This window comes from Schistocerca piceifrons, chromosome 1 (genome assembly GCF_021461385.2).
Source record: "Schistocerca piceifrons isolate TAMUIC-IGC-003096 chromosome 1, iqSchPice1.1, whole genome shotgun sequence".
Lineage (NCBI taxonomy): Eukaryota > Metazoa > Arthropoda > Insecta > Orthoptera > Acrididae > Schistocerca > Schistocerca piceifrons.
In genome coordinates this window covers 911,206,979-911,234,065 of record NC_060138.1, presented here as the reverse complement: position 1 = coordinate 911,234,065, position 27,087 = coordinate 911,206,979, and the positions used below count along the sequence as shown (strand labels likewise).

The following is a 27,087-nucleotide window of genomic DNA, read 5'->3' as shown; positions in this document are numbered from 1 at the left end:
CAAACATTGTGTGATACCACCTCCAGGATCATTTGTATGCATCACGCCTTCTAGTTCCGGGGTGCACAGTGTGCTAGTGTCTTTGTCCTCCCATCCTACTCAGTCATCGGCACGTGCGCGAGAGACCAAGGGCTATCAGCCCTCTTTTGTAATTTTCGGGAATGGGAGGAAATAATTTTGGTACTTGTACATCACAACTACCACCGTGCTGGATTGACTCTACCGTGCTGGATTGACTCTACCCATGTTAACAGCACTGAAATTTTTCAAGGTGTTCGGGGACCTTGGTTCTACTGCTGTATCTCTCAAGGCTTGGGTCTCGCTTTAGTTGTAAAAGTTTTTCTGCTTTCACCTGCCTCCGTTCGCAAAAATTTATTTTGAATCCACAGAAAAGCAGTATAATCGTAAAAAACGATCGTAACGTGTTTTATCTTCTGGAGGTGGAGGAGGAGGAGAAGGAGATTAGTCTTAAACGTCTTGTCGACAACAAGGTCATTAGAGACTGAGCACCAGCTCTGATTAGGGAAGGATGGATGAAGAAAGTGGCCGTGCCCTTTCGAAGGAACCATACCGGCATTTGCCTTAAGCTATTTAGGGAAATCGCGGAAAACCAAAATCAAGATGGCCGGATGCGGGTTGGAACCGTCATCCTCCAGGACACAAATCCACTGTGCTGACCGCCGCGCCACCCCTCTCTGTCGGTCTTCTGGCGCCAGGACGAGAGACACAGGAAGTGACTCACAAGTACGTACGTGGAACATAGTGTTCATGACGCAGACCGCTGCAGCTAATCGCCAGTTGTTTTCTCCAAGTTACTAGCCTGATAACGATGTAACGGGTGTGCTGTAACCACCCGCCTTTCTAAACTAGCCGCTGTTGATGTGAGCGAAGCTGGGAAGATATATCAGAGAAAATGGCGAAGTGCAGTCTTACTTCAGTTCTGCTCTAACTAGGTGCTATAACACAACGAGTACAGAAGTAGTTGCGAATATTAGTGGCAAACTGGACAACAGGATCGCGGCAAAATCATATGGGAAAGACCATTACGCGAGGAAAATTACGGATAACACTGATCTTTTCTGGAATGATATTAACAGCACGATGACTTGCCGAATTTCACAAAGATTTTTTTAAAAAATGTCCTATTAGCTAAAACTTACAAGTGTATCTGACCAACCACTCGTTGCCTGCGAAGATGCAGCGGAAGTTTCGCCGAATAGGGAAAACGGAACCAGGATCCATGTTTCTCCCCGGCTATCCTGATTAATATTTTCCCGATAATTCTTCACTTCAGAGGAATAATGTGTTGATTATACCAACAGTGCTGGCAACTGCTACGTTTATGAGGACCTCTACGTCGATAGGAGTTTAATCCTTACGTTCCGTCGTCACATTCGCCAAACAGGAGACAGACAACAAACGAAATACGTTAATTTTTTTTTTTTTTTTTTTTTTTTTTTTTTTTTTTTTTTTTTTTTTTTTTTTAAATGAAGTGGAACACACCTAGCTCACTTTCTGTTCCCTGCATTAACGACAAAAATTTACAGCTAATCAACCTGGAAACCTAGTATTTCTTGCAGAAAAACCACAAAGTTTTAAAAGCTACAGTTATGAATGCTTTATGAAATATACTCTTATGTGCGCAAGAATGCTGGGATATGATAAATAAGAGGAGACAAGCGTCTAATTCCTTTCACGAACGATGTTGCCGGCCGGTGCGGCCGAGCGATTCTAGGCGCTTCAGTCTGGAACCGCGCTGCTGCTACGGTCGCAGGTTCGAATCCTGCCTCGGGCATGGATGTGTGTAATGTCCTTAGGTTAGTTAGGTTTAAGTAGTTCTAAGTCTAGGGGACTGATGGCGTCAGATGTTAAGTCCTATAGTGCTCAGAGCCATTTCAACCATTTTTGAACGATGTCGCTACAGATGCGAGCCAAATGATTGCGTAGGAAAATCGGCCGTGATGAGAGGAAGCGTCCCGGTATTTGTTTTAAGTGACATCCATATCGCGCGCGAGACGAATCGGCCATACGTGGCAATATGCCTGCCTGGCTGCAACTAGTTTGTCAAGTTATTAATCGTGGTTCTGTAATTTTTTTTTCGTTTCGTTATACTCATGCGGAGTAAGGACTTTACGTTAGAATTTATGGTTACTCGGGGTGCACGAACCTCTCTCAAACGCGTAATTGTAGACTGAGTTGGCACTGGTATTAAGAACGAATAAAAATCCAACACACTGATGTTCTTGCATTTTGCAGTGATCGGGATTTTTAATCTTGTGCCTTGTGAACCAATATCCGTGAAAAATTATACTAGGTTCCAGCTTTGCTACATACAAATTACAACAGTTGCGCTACCGCTGATAACATTTCTATAGATACATCGAGATCGCGCAGCCATTGTGTAAGTACTTTCAGACAAACTACAAGACTAATAAACGAAAAAGGAATTGAGCACTTTATGGATTAATTGCGGAATGCACACTGTAAATATGTGCTTTACGTAAATGAAAAATGTCACGGCCTCCAGATCAAAAGAAAGCATTTCAGAACAAGTTTCAGACATCCGAGTAACAGTTTTTTTGAATTAGTTTACAAACTGAGCTCAACTACAGCTGCTGCTAAAAATATCAATTCATTTTCTACAGAAGAACATTACAGCACAGTGGAGTTCGAAAAATAGGTGAAATTGTTTGATACAATGTTCGTGTGTGGCGGCAAAGGAGCGAGCGACCTATAGCGATTTTTCGCTCGTGTGTGTCGATCTCTTAATAGTCTGAGTGCAGTGCTATTGGCATGACCAGCAGCGCTCACTGTATGAACAATTAGGGACGCTGCAAAAACGGATCGACAGACCTTTCGTTCCCCCGCGGAAGGTGCGCCGGTGAAGTCAGTTTCTGGGAAAAAGACGTTTACAGCTTCCGCCGGCGTCCGCAGGAGCGCGCCGTGGTTCCACGTAGATAGCTTGTCACCCGTGTCACCCTTTTTAGCGAAGCGGACGCACTATTCGTTGCTGTGAGCGTCCGAAGTACCGGATGCGTATTCCAATTTCTATTCAGAGCTCACGCAGCGTTACTGACATACTATACAGTTCCTGAACTGCTGGCTCCGAACTTCGTTAATAGCGCGTAACGAATCTGTTATTCACATCAAACTATTACACAATTCGATATTGCAGTGTCTGTCTTCTTAAGGAGAACGACGAAATGTGTTCGCAGTTGCGAATAAGAACCATCAGCTGTACAATGGAATGACGTCAATGAAAGTTACATCGGGCCAGAACGCGAACCCAGATTCCTCGGTTTACGCGTGCGGGCGCATTAATCGCTTTGGTAATCTGTGCACGCCGGCCGCAGTGACCGACCGGTTCTAGGCGCTTCAGTCTGGAACCGCGCGACCGCTACGGTCGCAGGTTGGAATCCTGCCTCAGGCATGGATGTGTGTGATGCCCTTAGATTATTTAGGTTTAAGTAGTTCTAGGATCTGGGGGACTGATGACCTCAGATGTTAAGTCCCATAGTTCTCAGAACCATTTGAACCATATCTGTGCACGACTCGAGGCCAAACCCAAACTTCCATATGTCTTCGTTTCTGCGTGGTAACCTGTACTCGTACAGAGATTATGTGATTCTCGTATATGGGAGGACTTTTAGTCTACCTGGTATCGGCGGGTACATACAATATTGCAGTGCCTGTGTTATTAAGAAGAACGAGGCAATGTTCTTTCGGACATGCATGCAGAGAGAGAGAGAGAGAGAGAGAGAGAGAGAGAGAGAGAGAGAGAGAGAGAGAGAGATAGAGAGAGAGAGAGATAAGGTTGGGTGATAGGGGTGTGAGTGGGGGGAAGGGAGATTAAAATTTAAACTTCCTGGCAGATTAAAACTGTGTGCCGGACCGAGACTCGAATTCGGGACCTTTGCCTTCCGCGGGCAAGTGCTCTACAGTTTCATATCAGCGCACACTCCGCTGTAGAGTGAAAATTTCATTCGAGATTAAAATTGTTGAGGAAAGCCGGGACTTGAATATAGGATCTGATTGAAGTGGAGAGCATTTCATTACTTGTGCGCAGATGAAGAGGTTGCACAGGACAGGGTAGAGCCGTGTGAAACACGTGTTCGGGTTGAACAGCACTTCGTCAGTTTCTGCTACTACCGGTATTTCCACTAATTACAATAGCACAACCGGATGCATATGACTTACAATGAGACTCTGGCCACGGAGTAAGCTTTCGGTCACAGTGGAAGCGAGCCAGAGGTACCGCGCTACACGTGTCGCAGGCACTTTGGTAGGGAGCGACAGGCAGGAAGCGGCGGTCCACGTGGAGACCACGTGCAGGCGGCCGCTGCGGATGTGGTGAAGCCTCGCGCACAGCTTCAAAGCTCCACCTTTCCCACAACATCAGCCAGGCCGGACACCGGATGATTATGAGCAGGAGGAATACGAGTTTTACTTATATTATGCACGGTTGCATTTATTCCTTAGTTTTCACCGTGGTTTAACGCTGAGCTACCGCTTGTTGAAGTCCAGAAAGAACGGCAAGTCTCAAGTTAAAAGATGTTATTGTGCTGCTATCAATAGTTACGCATCGTCAACAGATGAAACAAATTTCGAGGTCTTGCGCTTTTTTTAACGCCTTGGGGCGTGATACGGACACTCGACATTTTAAGAGAATCTGCAGTAAGAGAATCACCAACTAGCTACGAACGAACTTATCTGAAAACAACGAAATTAAATATGAAACTGCAACCCGTAACTCCTCCTGTGAACCATCAAACCATCAACGTAAGAAAAATACATAAAGCTACACGATCGAATAATTATTTTATTGTTTTTACGTTTATAAAACATTAACTCATATGCAGGGCCCTCCCTGTTCGGGTATTACAGGAACACGTTCACCTAATACAGCAATCAGCCATTTTCATCCTAACAAGGTGGCACATCCACCCCCTTTTGCCAAACCCTCTCGAAAGATTGTTTGAGAACTCATTGTAATAAGAGTATGGAGAGACACGTACTGTGAAGTTCATTACCACCACTCATTAGTAACATGCACATTATTAGAAACGTACGCTGACGTACAAAAGCACGGAAGCGATGATAATCACATTTTTTAAGGAACGTTAGGCTGTCCCTGAAGTGGATGTCGTTAAGGCACGCCTGTACGGCAGGAATCAACTTTGAGGTACCAGGTTCTAATCCTGCCGGTATAACAAATTTTTCCAGTTAGTATTTGGTCGGCATGGGGAGCAGAGGAGCTGGTGTTAAGTTCCTGATCGCTACACTTTGCGCCACTGACGAGAAATCAATTCCGAATATCTCCGAAGTATCTCATGAAGTGAGTGCATGTGACATTTGTGATCAATCTGTCACATGCTATGGTGCTGGCATCGGGTATCATCCTCTCCCTTCCTTCATTATCATAAAACAAACATGGCACCACATTACGCCCATTACAGTTGCCTACCCTCAACATGTATACTTCAGATGTAACTCTCACAGATAGGAAAAGATGTCAGTGTTCGCGGGGAAACACTTCACGATTAGGCGGCTGAAGAATTCTTCGGAGTCACCCAGGAAATCACGTCATGTGATATTTGTTTTCTTTACGAACTTTATATCAAATCGTGTATCGTGCAGAGCTGCAGGTGATGGAAAACTGAAGCCTGCGTTGGAACAACACACCTAAGTGATGCAACAAAGCAATTGTGAATACTGAAAGTAAAAATTAAGTTAAGTAGCAACACTGGTATTATAAAGTGAAGCCGGCCGCGGTGGTCTCGCGGTTCTAGGCGCGCAGTCCGGAACCGTGTGACTGCTACGGTCGCAGGTTCGAATCCTGCCTCGGGCATGGATGTGTGTGATGTCCTTAGGTTAGTTAGGTTTAAGTAGTTCTAAGTTCTAGGGGACTGATGACCACAGCTGTTAAGTCCCATAGTGCTCAGAGCCATTTGAACCATTTTTTTATAAAGTGAAACTTTAAATGAACAATACGTGTGTGTCAGTGCTCCGCATTTGATGAAGACTAACCGTCCACAAAACACGTTTACTGGTACACGATTGGATCAGACTCGCCGCGCGGGATTAGCCCAGCGGTCTAGGACGCTGCAGTCATGGACTGTGCGGCTGGTCCCGGCGGAGGTTCGAGTCCTCCCTCGGGTGTGTGTGTGTGTGTGTGTGTGTGTGTGTGTGTGTGTGTGTGTGTGTGTGTGTGTTTTTGTCCTTAGGATAATTTAGGTTAAGTAGTGTGTAAGCTTAGAGACTGATGACCTTAGCAGTTAAGTCCCATAAGATTTCACACACATTTGAACAGTTTTGGATCCGACTCGCATCCCTATTTTGCACGCTGGTGTACTACGCGTTACGTAACACGGATCGGTCAGTGCAGTCAAATTTTTATTCCTTACAAAAATGGACAGTAAATGCAGGTCGCTTCGCACAGTCGCCCCGACACATGAGGCGTCACGCACATGTTAAGAGGCAAGATACCTCCAAGAGCGAGAGCAGTACGCTCGATCTTCCTCATACCACAGTGACTTGTTAGGTAAACAGACGCATTACTTAATATTGTGCAAAATACACGATCAGTGTTTCCATTTCATCATTGCACTTCCCATCTGTTAGGACGTTGCCTCATATCAAATTCCTGCAGAGCAAAATATTTTCTTTATTTGCAACCTTTGGACACTTTCTTTGCGAAATGTTGGAATTATTTGGTTCTTTTTCACGAAGGTGGCTGACGAGGACGTCTAGACTGTAGCATCGTTTTTGATTTGTTAATGACATCGATAAAGGACGGGGTCTCACATGACAATGGATACAGTCGATTCCTTTCAAATACCACAAAAGTATACATCAGCGTCGAACGCCGGAGTACCGCCTGCATTAGCAACCACCTCGCCTATGGCGGCCTGTTATACACACACTGTAAACTGCCGCATGGGACGTCTAGTAGAAAAATGCAGCGTACGCTGATTTACGTAGATTCTGTTCGTGAGCCTTTTTTAGTTTTGTTTCATTCAGTACTAACAGTACATTCCGTTAAATTTAAGGCATTTAGTGAGAAACAAACACTCTCTAGACCTGTTGATGCATTTAATCGCTACTGATTATGAGGCGTGCTGTGGAAGGGGAGGTGTAACACTGGGAAACAGCCCACGTGATCCTTGTGAAGAAGATGAGTACGAAATGTGTGGACTCAAATGCTCAGTCTTTAGTCTGCAGGCAAACTGTATCGTGTCGGATGGCATTGTTCTAAATATGTTTGTAGTGGCACCCTTAATGAGCTGCACTAATCTACTTTGTGAATCCCCTGTATCTAGTTTATATCAGTGCGTGATCAATAAGCATCGTAGTTAAGCTTTTCTAGTTCTAAAACCAAAATCAAGTAAGTCTGAAACGCTCTCGTCAAGTAGCAACACAGACAAGAAACAGCGCTCCCCGCAGCCAGTGACCTTTGCTGCCTTAAGAGCCTGACTCAAGATATTATTAGAGGCGAAAAATGTGCGAGACACAGCTGCAAGGAACGTACAGCTGTGTCGACTGGAGAGTTAATGCAATATTTGAACAGGTCGGGTGCTGCGGTAGCTTCCGTAGCTAGCCAGCCAGATAATGAATCAAGTTCTGTGCACGCTGCCAGAGGACGCTGCCCATACTCGCTCACTCTCAGACACATGCAATGTCATACGCCTGTTTAACCGTTATCCTAGACACCGCAACGGCGGCAGTTGCTTCTTTATGTCTCCTGCAAGCAATACTTACGCAACGTTGTTATCGATCATTGCGTATTCCTGACGACATTTAATCTGTAGGTTTGGAGGAGGCGAGTGGAATGAGTGACACAAAAACACAACTATGGGACGCTTGGAGCAATCTGAAATAACTCTGCAAGGCACGAAGCCGTACTAACCAAATTAGGTAAGAACATGACTTACATTCTGGAAAAAAATACGAGAGGGCGGGGGGGTGGAGGTGGGAGTGGAAGGTACAGGGCGCTAAGATACCCTTTAGGTTGGTGTTGGTGGTGATACATTAAAATCATCGGGAACGACCGATACTAGTTTCGAATAAACAGCTTTCATTGTAACTGTGCTGACTGTTGAGAGTTTGGATGACGTTCCATCCCTGCGGCTTCGTGGGGTGGAGAGTGAGAGGAGGTAGATAGCGTAACAGGAGTCGAGAATTAGGACTAAGTAGGCCGAATGGTAATAGTCCTGACGACAATTAACCCTTGGCTGTGGAAGTGGAGGTAGAGGTGAAGGCGTGAAGTTGGAATGACCAAAGTATCGGATGTTAGTATCACGTCCACAAGCCTTCGGCGTCGTTGGCTGATGGGCAACATTCCCGAAAGCATTTCGCCAATATGGACGGGGTAAGGGTCGCAGTGGGTAACAAAAGCACATGTCGATCCTGAAGATACAGATTCGATACAAATATAGTTCGTTTTTAATTTTTTATACTTCCCCTCCATCTTCACACACTCATATCGTCCGTAATAGCGCTAACAATACATAAGCGAAAAGTATAGTTTTGCAGATAGTAAGTCATATGTACCAAGTTAGGTTGAAATCATACACTACGAACCTAGAATCGATTTCCGGGCGAGATACGAATGCAGTCACAGGAAGCCAATTCAAATGTACTGGTTTCAGTCTGAAGAAACAATACATTTCTATGTCCTGCGAGTGACAAAATCAGTAAAGCTCGGGCTTGGCAGGAAAGAACACATTGCCATTCGAAGGTAATATGCATCTGTTTGCATTACGTCAGTCAGTAAAACCACGATAAAATTTTCTACATCTGCATGGATACTCTGCAAATCACATTTAAGTGCCTGGCAGAGGGTCATCGAACCACCTTCACAATTCTCTGTTATTCCAATCTCGTATAGCGCGCGGAAAGAATGAACACCTATATCGTACCGTACGAGCTCTGATTTCCCATATTTTATCGTGGTGATCGTTCCTCCCTATGTAGGTTGGTGTCAACAAAATATTTTCGCATTCGGAGGAGAAATTTGGTGATTGGAATTTCGTGAGAAGATTCCGTCGCAACGAAAACCGCCTTTCTTTTAATGATGTCCAGCCCAAATCCCGTATCATTTCTGTGACACTCTCTCCCATATTTCACGATAATACAACACGTGCTGCCTTTGTTTGAACTTTTTCGATGTACTCCGTCAGTCCTACCTGGTAAGGATCCCACACCGCGCAGCAGTATTCTAAAAAGAGGACAGACAAGCGTAGTGTAGGCAGTCTCCTTAGTAGGTCTGTTACATTTTCTAAGGGTCCTGTCAATAAAACGCAGCCTTTGGTTAGCCTTGCCCACAACATTTTCTGTGTGTTATTTCCAATTTAACTTGTTCGTAATTGTGATACCTAGGTATTTAGTTGAATTTACGGCTTTTAGGTTAGACTGATTTATCGTGTAACCGAAGTTTAACGAGTTCCTTTTAGCAGTTATGTGGATGACCTCACACTTTTCGTTATTTAGGGTCAACTGCCATTTTTCTCACCATTCAGATATCTTTTCTAAATCGTTTTGTAGTCTGTTTTGATCTGCTCGTGACTGTATTTGTTGATAAACGACAGCGTCATCTGCAAACAACCGGAGACGGCTGCTCAGATTGTCTCTCGAATCGTTTATATAGACAAGGAACAGCAAAGGGCCTATAACACTACCTTGGGGAACGCCAGAAATCACTTCTGTTTTACTCGATGACTTTTCGTCAATTACTACGAACTGTAACCTCTCTAACACGAAATCACAAATCCAGTCACTTAACTGAGATGATATTCCATCTTCACGCAATTTCAGTACAAGCCGCTTGCGTGGTACAGTGACCTTCCAGAAATACGGAATCAATCTGAAATCCCTTGTAAATATCAGTCTACACTTCATGCGAATTAAGAGTTAAATCCATGTTGATTGTGTGTCAATAGACCGTTCTCTTCGAGGTAATCCATGATTTTCGAACACAATATATGTTCCAAAATCTTGCTGCATATCGACGTTAAAGAAATGGGCTTTTAATTTAGAAGATTACTCCTACTACCTTTCTTGAATATTGGTGTGACCTGTGCAACTTTCCAGTCTTTGGGTACGGATCTTTCGTCGAGTGAACGGTTGTATATGATTGTTAAGTATGGAGCTAATGCATCGGCATACTCCGAAAGGAACCTAACTGGTATACAGTCTGGACCGGAAGACTTGCTTTTATTAAGTGATTTAAGTTGCTTCATTACTCTGAGGATATTTACTTCTATGTTACTGATGTTGGCAGCTGTTCTAGATTTGTGAAAGAGATTTGAAGGTCACTTCTAATGCTTTAGGCACACCGTCACGAATCTGTACAATTTTTGGGGCAAAACTAACTTCTGTACGTCTGTCGGAACACTGTGGAGGTTCTCTTCGACCCTTACACAGGCGTTCTCGTTTACGCCGGTGCATTGGTCTCTCTACGCAGTTCACTGGCGCTGCCATGCTGTTTGGAAAGGAGAGCGGCGGAATGATCCAGCGCCCCCGGGAGGACACGCTAGCGTGGTGTCCACGCTTGCGCTGTAGACACGCAGTTTTAAGCACAGCTAAGCGCACATTAGAGCAACAGGTAGCACAGCCCCGGAACAACTACAGCTGTGCATTCCACTTGCTTATTCCGCGTGACCACGCTTAAAGACCAGTCTCCTCGTTTCTCAATAACGATGATACACAATGCAATGAACGGGTTACAAGACAAAAAGCTGCAAATGTTATTTTTTTAGGTTTCTCGTCTGCAAGAACACACTGGTGCTTATATCTTACCTTCTTGCCTTCGTTGGCTGTTATTTGTCCTCCAGTACACCTGCTTTTCGTGCATGCCCGACCAGTTTTGGTGTAAACGTGCGAAAACATTTTGTGCGCTACAGGGTGTACACGATAACTATTTACAGCGTACCAAGCGTACCACAGTAGTGTAGTGGACGTCGAGACGAAAAGTATGGATACTGGAGACTTCGGTGTGGTAAAGTACCCCAAATTGCTCTCTAAAGCAGCTACAGTGCATGCACGTTACGCATTTTATTATTCTCTCGCTCCTGAAAATAAATTTTTGTAGAAAATTTAGCGTAGTTTTGTAGTGTGGTACGTCCTCGCTAGAGGCCGCGGATTTAGATTTATTCGAGAAAAATGTGCAAAACGGATACTTCGAACATACACACTTCTCCCCCCCCCCCGCCCCCCCCCCCCCTCTCCCCGCCACTGATCAGGATTTTCAATAAGTCATTCCATGCCACTCCCTCCTACCCTTGCACAAAATTTTCCGACTACAAGAATTATTTCCCATATGGGACATTTTTTTCCTTCACTGCATGGTCTATTATACCACCGACCTAGGTCCGGTATTTCGTTAACATTACATAATTGAACTTTCCCTTCAGAGTAATGAAAGAAGATCGGATTTTTGTAAGAAAAACGCAGAAACGTATAAAATTCCATGTAAATTTAATTCTTACATGCACAGTAGTTTCACAGTATGAAGGCCAGGGGAACAAACATTTATCTGTTAATTTTGTGCTGTTGAAAATTCACAACACTGTGAGCTAAAATATACAAAAACGCCAATTTTAAAACTTAAGTGCGCGAATAAGCCGGTGTCTTAACAGCCCAGTCACTAAAGACTAAAAAAGATTGAATATATAAAATAATTCGTGGAGGCGGTAATTTTTGTGCAAGGGTAGAGAGTGTGCCACACTGAAAAATCAAGATTGGTGGGTGGGAACAGGACGCTCGCTCACTCTCTCTCTCTCTCTCTCTCTCTCTCTCTCTCTCTCTCTGTCTGTCTCTCTGTGTGTGTGTGTGTGTGTGTGTGTGTGTGTGTGTGTGTGTGTGTGTCCTTACGATAATTTAGGTTAAGTAGTGAGTAAGCTTAGGGACTGATGACCTTATCAATTATGTCCCACAAGATTTCACACACTCACAATTGCAGTAGTTTAAAAGAAAAACGCGTTCTGCATGCTGCACGAAGTTACTTTATTTAAGCTGTGCACTCACACGCGTTTCGCCTTAGTCAAAAGCCAGCCTCAGTGGCTTCCTGAAATATTAGACGGCTTTTTCTTTCGCACATATAGGCCATCGTTTGGACATACCAGGTTATAGATTTAGAATAGTTCTTTGAAGTTCTTACAATAAAATTGGAAGGTACTTACAGACCAGCGCTTAAATCATTTGTAAGTCAAACGGGTTTCTCTCATGCGGTGAACTGGTTGAAAGCTTTGCAAGCAAGCGAGAAGACTACACAGAATATACAAGATAAATACCTTATTCCTTTTCAAACAGCGCTTTTTCACCACATTGCAGTAATTCGCCTCGTCTCGGTGTTTTGTCGTATCCAAATTACACCACAGTACCACACTGCTGTCCGCTGACGAACTGAAATAATTGAATTTAACGAGTAAAAAAAAAAACGTTAAGAGGTTGCTGTCCACCACGGAAGAATCCTATCCGAAGATTACGTGGGTCTTTCAAGTGACGGAGTCCATGATACAACACACAACAGGACCACTTTCTAAGCGCTGCAGTCATGGACTGTGCGGCTGGTCCCGGCGGAGATTCGAGTCCTCCCTCGGGCATATATAATGTGTGTGTGTGTGTGTGTGTGTGTGTGTGTGTGTGTGTGTGTGTGTGTGTGTGTGTGTGTGATATCTTAGGATAATTTAGGTTAAGTGGTGTACAAGCTTAGGGACTGATGACCATAGCATTTAAGTCCCATAAGATTTCACACACATTTTTGAACCACTTTCTAAGATGGCAGTGCATAATTCCCACGGTTAAATTTAGTCAAAATACATATGGCGAACGTGCAGCTGAACGTCGAAAGAGTTAACTCGCTGAAAAAAATTCGCTAGGTCCTGCATCCATTCCGTGCTGAACTGCAGCCGTGTATGGAGTTATCAATTAGTTACTTGACGGAAGTCCTGTCATTACGATGACTACTCTTGGGCGGTTTGGACGTGTCAACGCCAGTGAAGGAGAGGTGGCGGTCGGCAGCGCTTCTGGCTACGGCGACAGCCGCACAGGAAGCGAGGCCGGAGGACGTGCCGGCCGCGAAGGCCAGACCCGGGCCATCGTCCTTGTGTGTCCTGCAGCGGACGCGGCGGCGGCGGCGTCGGCTCACACGCCAGACCAGGGACACAGCCACGGGCAGTCGTGTGGGGACAAGCAGGCCTCTCTGGCCCGACACGCGTGCCAACTGCCTGTGCTGCAGAGACGATGACAGGCAGAGGAGAGGATTGTAGAAGACATTCTAAACACCCACAAAAGATTTTAAACGAACGGACATACTTAGAAAATGATATTGATGTACCACTGATGAAGGAAATTTGGAGAACTGGAATTTGAATTGGATTGTTTGTGGGAAAAAACCAAACAGCGAGGTCATCGGTCTCATCAGATTAGGGAAGGACGGGGAAGTCGGCCGTGCCCTTTCAAAGGAACCATCCCGGCATCTGCGTGGAGCGATTTAGGGAAATCACGGAACACCTAAATCAGGATGGCCGGATGAGGGTTTGAACCGCAGTCCTCCCGAATGCGAGTCCAGTGTGCTAGCCACTGCGCCACCTCGCTCTGTCTGGAATTTGAAGTTGACTGCAGAACGATTCTACTGCCACTAACGTACATTTCGCGTAAGGACCAGGAAGATAAGAGAAATTAGGACTCGTTCGGAAGCACACAGACATGCGTTTTTCCTAGCAGTATTTACGAGTAGAACAGGAAACGAAATGAGTACCGATGGGACAAGGTACGCAACGCCATACACCATACGATTGCTAGCGGAGTGTCTATGCACGAGGGGGAGGGGAGAGGGGTGCTGGGGGGGCAGGGGTTCGAAAAGTTTGCAACCTAATAAATAAAGAATGACAGAAATTTCTCATAATACCAATTTATTTTTCTATGTAATACCCGAGTAAACTATTACAATTGCGGCTGCTCTCTGTTGTCTTCTGCAAACCATTCAAATGAAATATCTTCCATTTCGAGTCCAACCAAGCGTTCACAGCATCGATCACTGCATAGTCATTGTCAAATCGTCGTCCTATGAGGTCTTTTTTAGGTCTGGGAAAACAAAGTCTGATGGCGTCAAATCTGGCTCTGAGCACTATGGGACTTAACATCTGAGGTTATCAGTCCCCTGGAACTGAGAACTACTTAAACCTAAGGAATCTAAGGACATCACACACACCCATGCTCGAGGCAGGATTCGAACCTGCGACCGTGGCAGTCGCGCGGTTCCGGACTGAAGCGCCTAGAACCGCTCGGCCACCGCGGCCGGCGTCAAATCTGGAGAACATGGCGAATGATGTAACAAATCGAATTCGCAGTCACAACAGTTTCAAGTACTGCGAGGGCTTTGTGCGCCGACGCGCTGTCCAGATGCGAAAGAACTCCGCGCGCCAATTTTGCGTCCGTTCTTTTTTCTTTCTCTCTTCTCTCAAACGGCGCAGGATGGTGCAATAGTATGACGCATTGATAGTTACGTCGTTTTGTAAGTAATTCACCATAATTACCTCTTCAGCATCCCGGAAGACCGATGCCATCACTTTACCGGCTGATTTTTGCACCCGAAATTTTTTTTGGTTACGGGATAAAGGACGTTCCCGTTATTGTGACTTGTTTTGCCTCAGGATCAAAGTGGTGAACCCACGTTCCGTCCACTGTCACATATCTTACAAGAAAGCCGCCCTCATCCAGTTCAAATTGGCGGGCGATTTCTTCCCAACACTGCACACGTTCCCCACCTCTGATCTGCATTCAAGTCTTTCGGGACGCACCGAGATGAAACTTCCCGTATACCCAAATTATCCACAACCATGTCATGATCACTCCGATGAGAGATCCCAAATGTGGTTTCAATGTGCTGCAATGTTGTTCGACGATCCTGCAAAATCGTATCGTGAATTCATCAGTCGCAACGGCGGCACGCCTTCGTCCCTCGTACAGGCAGATATTCTCCCAAGTCGTAAGACCGTTTCATATAGACGCCCCATTGTTATCTTGCGAATTGAGATCTCTCTAAAAATGTAGCGCACTTGAAAAGGACGAGTACTCAAACAAAAATTCAAGTGTTAAAACAGTGCAGTTATATCAGCGCACACTCCGCTGCAGAGTGAAAATCTCATTCTGGAAACATCCCCCAGGCTGTGGCTAAGCCATGTCTCCGCAATATCCTTTCTTTCAGGAGTGCTAGTTCTGCAAGTTTCGCAGGAGAGCTTCTGTAAAGTTTGGAAGGTAGGAGACGAGGTACTGGCAGAAGTAAAGCTGTGAGTACCGGCCGTGAGTCGTGCTTCGGTAGCTCAGTTGGTAGAGCACTTGCCCGCGAAAGGCAAAGGTCCCGAGTTCGAGTCTCGGTCGGGCACACAGTTTTAATCTGCCAAGAAGTTTCAGTGCAGTTATAGTTAAATGTAGAAGACAATAAAAACGGCAACCAGTACTATTTGTGGCCGGAAGGTCCGCTTCAAACACAAGGGAAAGAACCAGGATATAAGTTATAATTCTTTCTATGTGGTATACGTTACCTAAATTCATTTACATACTCCCCAGCCTCTGTACAAACCCAAATTTCTCTTATCTTTGTGGGCTTTATACGAAATGTACGTTAACAGCAGTGGAATCGTTCTGCAGTGAATTTCAAATGCCGATTCTCCACATTTTCTCAACATTGTTTCGCGAAAAGAACGTCCCCTTCCCTCCGGGGATTCCCATTTGAGTTCACGAAGCATCTCCGTAGCACTCGTGTAGATCGAACCAACGTAACAGATCTAGCAGAACGCCTCAGAATTTCTTCTACGTCTTCCGTTAACCCGACGCGATAGGAATCCCAAACACTATGACAGTACTCCAGAACGGGTTGCACTAGAGTGCTAAACGCGGTCTCCTTTAAATATGAGCTATACTTTCCTAAAATTCTCTCAATAAACCGAAGTCGATCATTTGCCTTATCCATCGCAATCGTTACATGTTTGTTCCATTCCACACCACTTTGCGGCGTTACGCATAGGCATCGGAACGACCTGGTTGTGCCAAGCAGCACACTGCTAATACCGTATTCGACCAATACGCTATTACTTTTTCTACTTATCTGAATTAATTCAAATTGTTCTACTTTCAGGGCAAACTGCCATTCATCACACAAACAATAAAATTTTTTCTAAGTCATCTTGTATCCTCTTACAGTCACTCAACTTCGACACCTTACCATAGACGACAGCATAGTCAGCAAAAAAACGAAGATTGCTTTTCACCCTGTCTGTCGGATGAGTTATGTTCTTATACATACAGAATAAGAGCGGCCCCGCCGATTCCCTGGTGCATTCCTGACAATACCCTTATCTATGACGAACTTCAGCCATGAAGGACAACATACTTGTTTCTAGTACTTAAGAAGTCAGAGTCACATGTCTGAGGACCTATTCGCTATGTTCGTATCTTCGTTAACAGTTTGTAGTTCGCAGGATACTGTTCGACAAAGAGAGCTGAGCTTCACACGAGCGTTAGTCTCTAAAGCTGTGGTGACTTGTGGACGGAAACTTTTCCATCTCGAGGAAAGAGAGCTATGTTCCATACCATTCCCAGTCGCTCGTCGAGCCTGCAGAAGAGACATACCTTCGTTCCGTACGAGTATAAAAACTTTGTGACCGAGCCACGCTCTCGCATCTTGTTATACGACAGCCTTTATTGTAATTTTGCTGGCTATCTGCTACCCACACACGTAATAAAGAAGTTGTTGTCTCCAATCCATATTTTTGAAGTCCTATAACAGTGATTTTGCTCCAACGAGTTTCCATCTGTACTCTCATCTGAACAAATTCCCATGCAGTCAAGATTTTCTCAATATTGTAAAAAGGTATAGGCGACTTGAAACATTTCTCTCTCATATATATATATATATATTCCTTTATACTCTTATGAGAATTATATGGAAGGTTACGTGTAAATTTCAGTGTCTCAGACTGCTGAGAAGAAAAAATCCTCCTTCGCTTCCTTATGTAGCATGTGACCTGTGGAGCGCTGGAAGAAGTATATTTGCGAGCCGAAAGAACTCGATAAACCACTTACCATGTCTCGCGATGGCTTTATGGCACATTACATGACAAAACACTCAAGCCCGCTAGCCGTGACCGCCATAATCTGTCTTCTCGACCACCTCCACCCCCCCCCCCTCCCCCCACACACACACACACACAGTGCTGAGTTCTGTGGCTCCTACGGTGGAGCCAGAGTGCAGCATTAATCTTGAGTCTTGAGGTTAAAATGCTCTTCCCGCCTTACTGCAGGATACGTTTACACTTGTTTCAAAACCGCCATTAGCCGTACGTACTGTAGTTATTAAAGAAGCAGGATAACAAAAAGGTCTAAAAAATACATATTTAAGGAATTTACAGATTCAGCTCAAGACTGGTGCCTCCAGCGAAAGCTATAGAGTATCAGTACCTCAAAACGATTGCGTGATACTCAGTGATACAAATGTGCCGATATAACGGTTTGCATTGTGCTTTTTTGCCGGAACATCGAAATAAAGTGTAAGGCAGAGAACTGGCTGCATCCAGGAAAATAAATCCTCCCTTAAACCTCTGGCACATCTGGAGATGAGGTTGTGTCACTGAAACGCGTCGTGGAAGAACGTAACTGAAATCCTTCCAGCAGCAGCAGCAGCAAGACTCATCTGTCGTCTTTCCTGTCCTGACCCGAGGTGTTTTCGCTCTGCAATAGCCTCAGCAGGACTGTACTTTAAATAAGGTGAAAGAAAGCCTTTGAATACGCCTTTTATATAATGAAAAGTCGACGAATTTTAATCACAGCCCTATAAGCACTAAATAAGTTCATTTACACTCCTGGAAATTGAAATAAGAACACCTTGAATTCATTGTCCCAGGAAGGGGAAACTTTATTGACACATTCCTGGGGTCAGATACATCACATGATCACACTGACAGAACCACAGGCACATAGACACAGGCAACAGAGCATGCACAATGTCGGCACTAGTACAGTGTATATCCACCTTTCGCAGCAATGCAGGCTGCTATTCTCCCATGGAGACGATCGTAGAGATGCTGAATGTAGTCCTGTGGAACGGCTTGCCATGCCATTTCCACCTGGCGCCTCAGTTGGACCAGCGATCGTGCTGGACGTGCAGACCGCGTGAGACGACGCTTCATCCAGTCCCAAACATGCTCAATGGGGAACAGATCCGGAGATCTTGCTGGCCAGGGTAGTTGACTTACACCTTCTAGAGCACGTTGGGTGGCACAGGATATATGCGGACGTGCATTGTCCTGTTGGAACAGCAAGTTCCCTTGCCGGTCTAGGAATGGTAGAACGATGGGTTCGATGACGGTTTGGATGTACCGTGCACTATTCAGTGTCCCCTCGACGATCACCAGTGGTGTACGGCCAGTGTAGGAGATCGCTCCCCACACCATGATGCCGGGTGTTGGCCCTGTGTGCCTCGGTCGTATGCTGTTCTGATTGTGGCGCTCACCTGCACGGCGCCAAACACGCATACGACCATCATTGGCACCAAGGCAGAAGCGACTCTCATCGCTGAAGACGACACGTCTCCATTCGTCCCTCCATTCACGCCTGTCGCGACACCACTGGAGGCGGGCTGCACGATGTTGGGGCGTGAGCGGAAGACGGCCTAACGGTGTGCGGGACCGTAGCCCAGCTTCATGGAGACGGTTGCGAATGGTCCTCGCCGATACCCCAGGAGCAACAGTGTCCCTAATTTGCTGGGAAGTGGCGGTGAGGTCCCTTACGGCACTGCGTAGGATCCTACGGTCTTGGCGTGCATCCGTGCGTCGCTGCGGTCCGGTCCCAGGTCGACGGGCACGTGCACCTTCCGCCGACAACTGGCGACAACATCGATGTACTGTGGAGACCTCACGCCCCACGTGTTGAGCAATTCGGCGGTACGTCCACCCGGCCTCCCGCATGCCCACTATACGCCCTCGCTCAAAGTCCGTCAACTGCACATACGGTTCACGTCCACGCTGTCGCGGCATGCTACCAGTGTTAAAGACTGCGATGGAGCTCCGTATGCCACGGCAAACTGGCTGACACTGACGGCGGCGGTGCACAAATGCTGCGCAGCTAGCGCCATTCGACGGCCAACACCGCGGTTCCTGGTGTGTCCGCTGTGCCGTGCGTGTGATCATTGCTTGTACAGCCCTCTCGCAGTGTCCGGAGCAAGTATGGTGGGTCTGACACACCGGTGTCAATGTGTTCTTTTTTCCATTTCCAGGAGTGTATATACAGGGTTGCTCGAAAGGAAGGCACAACTTCCATGAATTATAGTATCCAAACTAATTAAGATATTCACCACATTTGGCTCATGTGGCACACTGTGCCACCATCATCTTATGCTGTTCAATTAATTTCAAAATGTGTGCCTTTGGTGGCCCGCACAATATCCAGTCTATATGCAATATATGCAAGCTCTGTCCACACTCGACGCAACATATTCGCATTAATTGTAGCTATGGCAGCAACGATTCGGTTGCTTACGTCATTGATGTTGTTGACAGGCGTTTGGCAGACTGTTTTCGACATACCCCCATGGAAGTAAGTCCGTCTGTTTAGCGTCAGGCGACTTACGAGGCTAGGGAATCGAACCAACCATGCCAATATAGCGATCTGTAAACACCTAGTCTAGAACTCGCACAGTCTGAGCCCATTGTGGTGATGCACCTTTTTCCTGGAACACGATTATATTTGGCGGTCAGCCAGTTATGGTAACGCAAAAAGCTTCAGCTTATCAGGGAATCTGTTAGCATTAACTGTTTTTTCTGATAAATGCAATCAACCATCAAACACCACCACATTCCGTTTCGTCTGTCACGTATCCCTTCCGTCGCAGTATGCGGACTAGTTGTGCCCCAGAAGAGAACACTGTGTTTGTTGATCTTACCACAACCGGCGAATGTTGCTTCGTCAGAAAACGAATCCTGCTTCGTGAGGAAATGCTAAGTTGTTTAGAACACTTCCGTCCTCATCTAAACGGCGAAGAACGTCCACAAGGAATAGTATACGTCGTGGACTGTCTGGTTTCAATGCGCGCAGAAGTTGCAACAGGTGTGGATGAACCTGTGAGCGTTTCTAAAGGCCCAGGTGCACGGTCACCGTAGTAATTTGAAGTCGTGCGACACCCTCCGAACGTATTTCTGCGGTGAACGTTGAAAAGCCAACCGTATACGTTCTGTGTCGGCCTCACCTGTTTCATATCGCCTAGTATGAGCTTGATGTCGACGCTCCCTGCCGACATAAAATTCCTTTACCACCGTCGTATCGACCGCTGCAAGGGTGAACGCTTTCTATACCGTGTCTGAAGGTTCCTTTGAACTTGTGCGTCCTATTTGGTCTAATACACCATTCCACACACTCAGCATTTTCTTGAACAGTCGTCATTATGCTTCACTCTCAGTTTGTCTGTCAACATAATCCGAATGTTTCAATTAGACTGGGTGCTACAACAAGCTGAACTTGTGGCGTACCTTTGAGACACACTCATACTCTAAACAAGTACAGGGTTACAACACTGCCTTGGATACACTTTAATTAGCTTTACATCTGCCTCTTTCATCCCGTTAAGAATGATGTGCAGCGTTCTACTTCCAAGGAAATCCAGAATACGTTCATAAATCTGATTCAATGATGTGAAAGCTTGTCCACGAAAAGACAGCACGGACGGAAAGATAGTACGGCACTGTTAGGGCACACGCTACCTACCGTTTAATTACATGGATCCCACTGACGGATAGAGCCAACTGCGTTTCGCAAGATTTGTGTTTCTGTAATTCATGTTAATTAGGATTCCGCACCTCAATCGGTGAAAGCCGTTTGCCTCGCCGTCCGCCTATTAACACATCAACCCTATCCTGAGAAAAAGTGGTCTAAGTCCCTAAGCGGGTAAAAAATTTAAGCTTCCGCATCAGTACAGTCAAAAGATACGGCCGTGCGTCACATTTTAATAGCTTGGAAGTATCGATATCGATAGTAGGCAAAAATTCTCGATTGCCCGGATGGATGAACTATCTATATACATAGATAACTTTGTGCGGAAGGTCTGGTGTGCGAATTTTACTCGCACTTATGCGATTTTTTTAATTATTATTACAGAGTCTCTACGCGCGTACGATACGCATATGGACCAGGAAAGCAGGCACATCATTGTGGTGAACACAGTGTAACGCGGCATTTTGCGTATATAGGTGTCAAACAGGAATGTCGGCATATAGAGCTTATAAACTCGTAGGTTAAGGGCAGCAAAAGAAACGTTCGACATATGCCAGCAGAGAGCGCTGAAGACACTGTGACCGGAACGAGAGAGAAGCAGCCCACTTAAAAAGACTTGCCGCTGGAAGAACGGCCTACTCAGCTATTTATTACGCCACCCCAGGCAGTTTATACCCTGACTAATAGAATGATGGATGAAAAAGAGGGGGGGGGGAAGGTGCAGTAAAACAAGACCACGAGAGGAGAACACGGACAGCATCCACAGGGTGGCGCACGATAACTCACCCGATTGAATTTTGATCCTACAAGTATACTGTTGGGACAATAGCTTTCAAATTGTACGCTCAACTTCGTGCAGTTAATGGAAATTACGCTAGATGTCGTTGCGAGTTCATTACTTCCGTTGCGAGTCCGGCATTTCAGTTTGCCACGATGGCGGACAAAGGACGGTTGACTTTCACACAAAAGACGAAGACTGTGTTATTGCTCACGGCGACGAACAGCGTTACATTGACATTTCAGCACACAGTGGGCTCCCAGTCCATAGATAACACGAAGATTACATAAAAAATTCGAAGGTACTGGATCTGTTTTGGAATATCAGCGGCCACATCTACGTACCGTACGTTTGCCGCAAAATATTGAAGCAGTTCGAGTGGCTTTGACTCTTAGTCCGAGTAAATCAACGAGAAGAGCAAGGGTCGAGTTGGGAATTTCACACCGATCTGCACGGAATTATTCAGTCCGAATTTCGCTTGTATCCATACAGGTTGACTATGGTGCATAAGCTTACTGCGAGAGATAAGGAGCAGAGACTGCAGTTTGCAAGGTGGGCAATCGAGCAAGATCAAGAGGCTTATTTTTACGTGAACAGTGTTGTGAACAAACAGAACGTTCGATTCTGGGCACGTGAACCTCCGCGAATAATCCACACGAAAGACGCCTACGGGGAGGAGTGTGCGTGTGGGTCACGATGTCAAGCCATTGAATCGTCGGTCCGTTCTTCTTCGATGCTACAGTAGCCGGTGAATGCTATTTACACATGCTGCGAAACCAGTACTTTCCTCAACTCACGACCTCATGTCTTCCATTGCAGACACAGTGGTTCATGTAGGGTGGAGCACGCCCCCATGCTGCCAACGTCGTGCTCGATTTCCTACACAAAAGACTTGGCCTTAGGATATTGTCAAACATATTTCCAGAATGTTATGCAGGATGGGGAATGTGGCTGCCCTACAGCCAGGACGTTAATCTATGTGACTTCTTCCTTTGGGGTTCCTTAGAGAGGTGTACCACAGAAAACCCGAAAATGCAGTGCAACTTAGGGCCGTCATTGTGGAGTTATGCCGCGCCATTCAAGAAGATTTGTGTCGAAGAGTCGTCACAAATGCACGTGTGCGACTTGAAGTTGTAAACTAAAACGGCAGTCATATTGAACATGTGATTCATTAGGTTGTATTTCCAAGCTGTATTCTTTACTTCTACATCAATAAATTACAAATCTTGTTGACAACAAGTGTGTTATTCATGAATCAAATCGGGCGTCTTATCGTGCGCCATGCTGTATAATGCGGTAAGGGATGTGGAGAGGCAATCACCCTTCGAGTTGAGCAACAGGAGGAGAATGAGGAGTACAAAGTGGAGAGGATGGAATCTTACAGCGGGGAAATGTGTCGTCATAGGAACTGGTTGACCACGCTCACGTCTTCCCCCACTCTTCTCTCCTCTACCCCTCCTCCCCCCTCCCCCCCTGGGGAAGCTGCACAGCACCGTGCTACTGCCTCGCGACCTTGGCCCAGTGCAGCGGGTGGCGCGTGTCACGTTAAAAATAAACGTCTTGTTGGACTTGCGGGCCACAACCTCTGCCGCCCCCAGACTTGCCTGCTCAGTAATTATTGCCGCTGCAGTACCAGGCGACACCACGGCAGTAACGCGTCAGCCCTCATCCGCCGTCGAGTGCTGGAACATTACTATACGGGAGTCATCGAAGGCCGGAGACAGCGAGCGTATATAAAGAACGGGAGCGAGAATGGACGCGATCTTTCCTAAAGGTCTCTGTGCATCCATCTTCCGACTGATCATGGAACGACAGCTGTTACTACCATATATGCAGTATTACAGACCATACTTTCAGCTGTATTTATAGGTCCTATTTTATTTGCAATCTATTTCGGTGTTACATTATGGTACTCCACTACAAGTGCCTAAGTGATACCAGGTGATCGTGTGGATATCGAGTAATGACCATTATAAGAGGGTCTTTCAATACATAACGGGCCACAATTTTGTCCTCAGTACATATTTATTCTTAAGTGTTAGCATTTTGTGAAAATATGAAACATTTATTTTACATGTACGGGATAGTCAGAAACAATTTTCCAACCTCCTAAGGGTATTGCAGGGTACACACTGTCGAAAAATAATAATTGCAAGAAAAAAAATTCGAGCGTTTGCGAGTTAATTCGGACTGAAGTTAGCCAATCAAAAATGGTTCAAATGGCTCTGAGCACTATGGGACTTAAAATCTGAGGTCATCAGTCCCCTAGAACTTAGAACTACTTAAACCTAACTAACCTAAGGACATCACACACATTCATGCCCGAGGCAGGATTCGAAAGTATAACAGAATAGGAATTGAGGTAATGACAGTGGCACGTAAAGTGCCCTCCGCCACACACCGTTGGGTGGCTTGCGGAGTATAAATGTAGATGTAGATGAACAGCACAATGATTGTGTTTGGATGCATTTGGTAACCACGTCACCATAGTTCTCCCTTCCTCATTTACCGCACGCAAGTAGGAAAGATACGAATGCCACACTAATGCCTTGCCTACATATCGGTGCTTAAAACATACGCATCGTAGTCGCGTTACGTCGCATATACGTTCAATCACGTTCTACGGTCTTACGCCAGCACTGTGTGACAGCACGTATTCTCTGTTGGTAAAAGCTTTTGTCTTGCGCTAGTAGAGATTCACACACCGTGATTTTCGCTAGCGTTATCTTCAAATGGCGTACCACGGTGAGAATCCTTGGGTGGCCTAAACAGACGAAAGTTCGAGGGCGCCAGTTCTGGGCTACAGGGAGGATGAGACAATTATGTCGAACCCAATTTGGTGAGCAGTTCCAGGGTTTTGCAGCTGTATAGGGGCGAGCATTGTCCTATTAGAGCGAGATTTCCTTTGGATTCTTGTCAGATCGAACAAGTCTGAAACGGTTCTTCAGTTTGTTCAGTCTTCACATAGCGCGCTACACTGATGGTTGACCAATTTATCAACACGGTCCCTGACAGGAAAACTTCTCCGTTGCTTATTTGCATGTCGAAATACAAAAGTAGATGAACAACAACCATTCGAAAAACAATCGCTGACCGCGAATTTCTTAGCTTCAGCTGCCGTACGTATAGGCTAAATAACGATTAGTGACGTGACAATGTATGCTGTACCAAAACTCCAACCAGCATTTGCCGCTTATCGCGTGCGCTCGCCTTTACCACTTCGGCTATCCGTCCATGTTTCTTGCAAACATTACGTGATGATTATAGTGAACTATTACATAAGAATATAGACCAGTGGTTCCCAACCTGCGGTGAATTACCCCCCTGAGGGGTAAAATGAACTTTTTTCAGGTTAAAAAATATATTCACTAGTGTTTGGATCTCGAAACTGAACTATTCTCAAAATATCATTGGTATCAGCACCACTATTTCGTAAAACTGTAAGTTAACAATAATTACATTTTTTATTTCAAATACCAGCATTAACACGCGAGACAATGTGGTAGAGGTTACAGCTGTGAAATGAATGTGTGATCATCTTCCTTGTTCCTCATATAGTCCACTTACTGCACATATACTTTGTGTTAACCATCTCTAACAGCAAAACCTATACATACATGCTTAAATATTCCCATGAAAATGTCTTCTCCGAGTTATATGTAGTTCCCACAATGGACCAGAAACTGGTCCATTATTCACTTCACTACGATAACCGATCTATTTGAGATCACAACACAGCGGTAATAGCTAGCACATTGCTGTGCGGCAGTTGTCATTCGCGAAGGATTGACAGCCAAAAGTCTTCCAATTTCTACCATTTTAGGGGCAAGGAGTCCAGGAATGTAGTAGTACACATGCAGAAGGTGTAGTGTACGCTCTTTGACTTGATTGGTTTTAAAATGGAGTTGTAGGGAGTAAGTGAAGCAAGTGTCACTAGGGAAAGAAGTGGTGCAGAGGAAGCACATTTTGTAATGTATCTATCATCAATGTGGATGATTAACTTTCTTTTCTGAGGACGAATTGTAGATAAACTCGCGATGCACCGAGAATTATTTCATCTTTCTAAAAATGTAAATAAAATGCTTTTAGAATTAAGCGGTACCAGTTGTCTCATAATTTGGGGGTTTAGTAAAATACCTACGAAAATTAAATATCATTTATCTTCCATCATTTAAAATATAAAAGCATTGAAAGAAATTTTTTGCACTCTGAAGTTTAGTTAGGCGCTAAAGTAGTTGTTGATGGGGGGTGGGGAGGTCGGGGTACTACCCTGTATGTGATTGCACGCAAGGGTAACAGTCTCAGAAAGTTTGGCAACCACTGATGTCAACTGTGTGACATATGGAAGTACGGGGCGATCCGGGGAGCGTGCACGGATAGACGAAATTGTAAGGCGACCGCTCGCAGTAAGCGGGAAATCCGGTTTCGAATACCGGTCCGGCATACGTTTTAACATTTCACTAATGGGTAGAACATCTGAACATAATACAAATGCTGCAACGGAAGCCGCAGTTAGCGGATATATTTCCAACTACTTCATTGGCCTCAAACTGTTCGAACAGTTCAGACGAATGGCTTTTCTTTGAATTTGTGGTGCGTTGTGAGCATTCGTCGAAGCCATCTTGTGCAGACCTTTGAATATCAGAGTCTCTATCACTGTACACCGGTCGCTGTAGAGACAAATGTCGAATATGACGCACCGGTCTGTACGAACAATGGCATCCTTGCCATTCACTATCTAGGGAGCTGTGGCAAGACGTCCCGAACGTGGGGGTTCACACAGCTCAGTTTCTGAACTTCCTGGAGCTTTAAGCCTCTTCACCTATCGCCCAGCCGTACTCCTATCAAGTTAGTCATTACCATACATTATACACAAACGTTTTTTGGTTATTTACCATTGTTTCTTTTTCCGCAGCAAAGAATTCAGTTCCAGAACGTTTTTTTGTAACGAGCGTCTGGCTCGACGCCATTCTGATGGTTCACTATTGCCCTGCTGTCTGCCGGAATTGTACGAAATTTTGCGTAAGTGCAGAAGCAGCATCGAATCTGAAGTACCTGTAAGGACTTTTCTGTGTATATTAACGGCTACAATTAATTTCGAGCATCATTTAATTTAACGATCATCGTATATTTCACTGAGGGTGCCGCCCCCCCCCCCCCCGAAAGGGAGGGAGAGAGAGAGAGAGAGAGAGAGAGAGAGAGAGAGAGAGAGAGAGAGAGAGAGGCCGGCTATGTTAAACAGTGGTTCCTGCTTATTTTGTGAACGAAAGAGGAAGGATGGCTCAGCACACTCTGAAGTACACAACTGTAGTCCAGTACGCAATGTTCCAATTATTATTATTATTGTGCTCTATGAGACGTATCACGATAACTACCCGGTAGCCACATCAGCTGGTATTATAAAGAAGTCTAAAGACTATGTAATGTAACACCGACATCGATTGCAAATAAAACAAAACCTATAAATACAGCTGAAGGTGTCATCCCTACTACATTGTGTGTCTCCGAGGCGCAGCTCCCACTGCTGCGATACGACGATACGTACT

At 45.3% G+C, this 27,087-nt stretch overlaps 1 protein-coding gene across 1 annotated transcript in view; it reads right to left on the bottom strand.

The window, feature by feature from the left end:
• The window catches only part of LOC124776490 (actin cytoskeleton-regulatory complex protein PAN1-like), a 581,518-nt gene that overhangs the window by 219,985 nt on the left and 334,446 nt on the right, over positions 1 to 27,087 (bottom strand). The window lies entirely within an intron of this gene.